Below are 5,209 nucleotides of genomic sequence, written 5' to 3'. Positions count from 1 at the left end.
AAGGCTATAAAAATGTGGCTACCCTTTGACCCAGCAATATCACTTCTAGGGCTGTACCCTAAAGAGATCACACAAGGGGGAAAGGGACCTGTATGTGCAAAAATACTTATAGCAGTTCTTTTTGTGGTAGCAAAGAATTGGAAATCAAGGGGATGCCCATCAATTAGGGAATGGCTAAACAAGTTGTGGTATATGAATGTAATGGAATATTATTGTGCTATAAGAAAAGGGGAAGATGCAGAATTCATAATAACCTGGAAAGAACCACATGATACGATGCTGAGTGAGAGGAGCAGAACTCGGGGAACACTATACAACCACAGACATTGATTCTGTGATGACTAACTGATAGACTTGGCTCTTTTCAGCAATACAAGGTTCAAAGACAGCCCCAAGGTCTCATGATAGAAAGAGCTGTCTACATCCAGAGAAAGAACTATGGAGTATGAGTGAGGATTGAAGGAAACTATCTGCTCTTTTTTTCTTTTCTTTTTTTTGATTTTGTTTCTTCTTTCTCATGATTCAGTCCATTGATCATGGTTCTTCTTTACGACTTGATTATTGTGTAAATATGTATAATGTAAAGGTATATGTAGAACATATATCAGATTCCATGCTGTGTTGGGGGAGGAGGGGAGGGAGGGGAAGAAAATTTGGAACTCAAAAACTTGTGGAACTGAGTGTTGTAAGCTAAAAGTAAAAAAATTAAATATAAGAAAAAAGAATAAGAACCAACTTAGCTTGCATCAGAAAATTCCTACTGGAGGAATTCCTTATGAATAGAAGTTGTGTGTGAATACCTTCGAAATTCAATGACAAAGCATCTTTACTGGAAAGAAAAGTTATGAATGTAATGTTTTCCTTCTGCCTGAATGTTTGCCTTCTACCTGAAATCAGAACTTACTTGACATTTGAGAGTGTGAATGTGAGAACGTCTTTAGTGGCATCAAGAATTTGAGATCAGAGAATTCTTACTGGAGAAAAATGTTATGAAAGAAATTAATGTGGGAATGTCTTCAAACTATGGGCACTCCTTACTGTGCATCAGAGAAATTGTACTAGAGTGGAATGTTATGGATTTAGTGAAAATGGGAAGTCTTTCACACTGGAGCACAGAACAGAAACAAGATGGTGGAGTGAAGCCTGCATTTTTTGCTGAGTTCTCTGAACACGTTCTACAATAATTTTGAAAATGTGCCAAACTGAATTGTGAGTGAGAAACTGAAAGAAAAGTCATGGTGACTTCTATTTCCCACAGGAATGTAGGAAGTCAGAGAGGTGAGGTAGGAACTGGCCGGGAGTATAAGGGTGTAAGTTCAGCAGTGAAAAGCCTAGTGCCCAGGGATTGTAAGGAGATTGAACATTTCATCAAAAAGAGATTCCAGGGGGACCTGTGCTAGTACTAGTTGCAGGATCGGGTGCCATTTGGCAGCTCTGTCATTCATTACCCACTTCTAAGTTGTAGGTCCAGGATAGAGAGGAGCAGTTCTAGTGGCAAGGGAGCAGATAACCTTACCTGGTTAAAGTGAGATACCAGCTTGCAGACCTGCAGGGTAGTGACCTGACTTCTCCCTGGATCTCACTACTCTAGAAGCAACAAAAACTTGCAAGTCCTTAGACTTAACTTCAGAAAGCAGCACATGAAAATTAGAAGACTAGATTGGATAGCTGCCCCCAGAAGCAATCAGACCCCAACACTAACAAAAAGTCCAAACTCCAAGAAATAGGCTAGAGAAATGAGCAGCTACAGAAAAAGAACCTGACAGTAAAAGCTTCTGTGGGCATAGGGAATCTTGAGACAAACTCAAAGACAATGATGTATAAATCTCTACAGTGAAAGCCTCAAAGCAAAATGTAGATTGGACACAAGCCCAAAAGGAATTCCTTGAAAAGCTCAAGGGAATTTTTTTTTAAATAGAGAAATTTTTTTTTAAATTAGATTTTTTATTTTTAGTTTACAACACTCAGTTCTATATGTTCTTGAGTTTCAAATTTTTTCCCTTCCCTCCCCTCTCCCCTCTCCCCCAAGACAGTATGTAGTCTGATATAGATTCTACATAAACCTTCACGTTAAATTTATACAGTAGTTAGGTTGGAAAGAATTATAACCAATGGAATGAATCATGAGAGAGAAGAAACAAAACCAAAAAAGAGAGAAAAAAAAAGAGCCATCAGCATTCAGACTCCACAGTTCTTTCTCTGGATGTAGATGGCTTTTTCCATCATGAGTCCTTTGGAGCTGTCTTTGAGCCTTGTATTGCTGAGAAGAGCCAAGTCTATCAAAGTTGGTCATCACACTATCGATATGTCTGTGGTTACATACAATGTTCTACTGGTTGTGCCCCTTAAATAGAGAAAAATTTTAATCAAGTTAGAACAATAGTGCAAAGTTTGGGAGAAGAAATAAGAGCAATTGTGATGCAAGAATTAACAGTTTGGTAAAAGGTACACAAAAAAGTCCTGAAGAAAATAATTTCTTACAAATCAGAATTAGCTAAATAGTTAAAAGAGGGATAATAATCTCACAGAAGAAAATAAATTTCAAAAATTAGAATTCAAGTGGAAGCTAATTCATGAGACGTCAAGTAACAAAATATTGTCCAAAGACAAAATATTTGTATTGGTGTGCAACATCTTATCAGAAAATCTACTGACCTGGAAAATAGACTAAGGAAAGAAAACTTAAGAATTATTGTACTATCTAAAAACCATTGTTAAAAAAGGCTAGACATCATATTTCAATATTATAAACCAAAGCCTTCTAGATGTATTAGAAGCTGTACTGTTAATGTATTTTTACTTAATTTGAAGATTTTCCCATCCATTAATAGGCCCATGTGACCTGCTTATGTCCCAGGAAGCCTAACTCACATGTAGTGGGAGGAGCTTGCTGAATGAATGGAACAAGAAGGGTGGAGCAGGAAATGCTTTGAGCATTTAGAACTGTGGGAGAAAAAGGACTGCTGGGAAGGAGTCAGCAGGAATTGTGAGTTTTTGTTTGTGGAAAGCCCCAGAAGAGGGTGAAAGGCTTTGGAATGGCATTGCTCCCTTCTGTGATAATGTGTATTAAATTCTTTGTTACTTTAATGGATTGGATTTACTGGTTTGGGGATTGGGTTTTCTGGTGTCTAAATATTGGTTTGGTTCTGCTTTCTATGTGGAGAGTTATATTTTGTGATTGAGAACTATGCCAGCATACTCATAGCAACAGCAACTGCCGTGAATATTGCCTTGGCAATACAGAACCAGAGGGCAACATAGAAATGGAAAGAATCCACTGATCTTTTCTTGAATGGGGTCTCAAAATGAAAACTCCTAGGAATATAACTGTCAAAAATCCAGAGCTTCCATGTCAAAGGGAAAATACTGCAAGCAGCCAGAAGACCGTATTTAAATACCATGAAACCATAGTAAGAATCACAAGCTGTAGGAGCAGAGGGCTTGGAGTATGATATTCCAGATAGCAAGAGAGTTTGCATTATAACCAAGAATGACCTACATAGCAATACTGAGTATAATGTTTGGGGTGGGGAGGGGAGAGATATTTACTAAAATAGAGCATTTTCAAGTGTTCTTGATGAAAAGATCACTACTAAATAGAAAATATAGTACTTAAACAGAAGACTCAGAAAAGCTTAGAAAGATGAACATGAGTGAGAAATCATAAGGAAATTAATAAGGGTAATTTGTTTTTATTCCTAAATAAACTCCTTAGAACCCCCAAGAACTTTTTCATTGTTAGGGCAGTTAAAAGGAATCTGCTAAGGAAGAGGGCATAAATATATGAGTCTAGCATATTGGGGTAATCTCAAAAGAAAAATATATGGTTGAGAAAGGGATGCACTGGGAAGAAGAGGGAAAGGAGAGGAAGCATAAGGAAAATTATCCTGTAAAAGATGTGCAAGAATGATATTTTACAGTGTAGGGCAAAATGGGGATGGAGCAGGCAATGTTTGAGTCTCACTGTCATCCGAAGTGTTTCAGAAAGGGAAGAACTACACACATGCACACGCACACACACGCAAATTGGGTATAGAAATCCATCTTGCCCTAGAAAGAAGTAGTCTGGGAAGAGACTAAGAAAATGAGGGGGAAGAGGTGATTAGAAGAGTAGATTGAGAAAGGTACTAATGAACATCAAAATAGACTCTTAAAGAGGGGACAGGGTAAACAAACAAACAAAGAAATAGAAGACAATAGAATGGAGTGCAGTACATAGCAGTCGTAACTGAATGTGAATGGATGAACTCACTAGGAAGACATATATTCAATAATAGCAATGTGGTAATGATAACTGAAAGACTTAGCCATTCTGATCAATACAATGGTCCACTGCAACTCCAAAGGACTCATGATGAAAAATGCTCTCCTGCAGACATAGAACTGATTGATTCAGAATGCAGATTTTGAGGCACATTTTTTCTGTCCTTTATTTTTCTTGCTTCTCCACACCCCCTGAATATGGCTAATAAGAAATGTATTTTACATAACCATTTGTATAACAGGTATCTTACTATTCTGTGGTCTGGGGAGATGGGAAGGGAGAGAATTTGGAGCTGAAAATAAAATTTAAATGCTGCATCAGTGGGCATGTATTAAGTGAGGCAGGATGAAGAGGCTGAGGTCCTTCCATTGTCTATCATGCATGTTTTCTGTCCATTCCTTCCTGTATACATTGGCAGAATAATCTTCCTAACCTACAACTAAGATAAATGGGAATGCTGCAAAGAGGGATTATTGCCTTAGCACTACTATTTTTGGGGTCAGAGATCTGCTATATGCACCTTGTTTGGGATTCAAAAGAAAAAGGACACCTTGAACAATGAGTCCATGTACCCTAACACTTGTAGAGACAAGGCCCTTAATCCTTCCACCACAAGATAGTGAAGTGTCTGATTTTCACAATCAGCTACCTCATATCGATTTAAAAAGCATATGTATCAGATCTACAGTAATTAGAACTAAACATTGCAAAATAAGAGGAGTCCCCAAGAAATGACAATGAGAAAGTGAAATACTTGGGAGTTACAACTCAGTGTTTTACTCCCTAGCCCACATACCACGCAAGACAAAATGTGGGCAACCCGTTACAGGATTGATCTTTGGTATTAAGCTATCTGGGCATCTGAATGGTTCTCTGGAAGTGACTGAGATTGAATGTGAGATAGGTCACAAGAGATGAAAGCCTAAATCTACACAACCACCAGAA

Source organism: Trichosurus vulpecula, chromosome 3, assembly GCF_011100635.1.
Source record: "Trichosurus vulpecula isolate mTriVul1 chromosome 3, mTriVul1.pri, whole genome shotgun sequence".
NCBI lineage: Eukaryota > Metazoa > Chordata > Mammalia > Diprotodontia > Phalangeridae > Trichosurus > Trichosurus vulpecula.
This window is presented reverse-complemented; position numbering follows the sequence as displayed.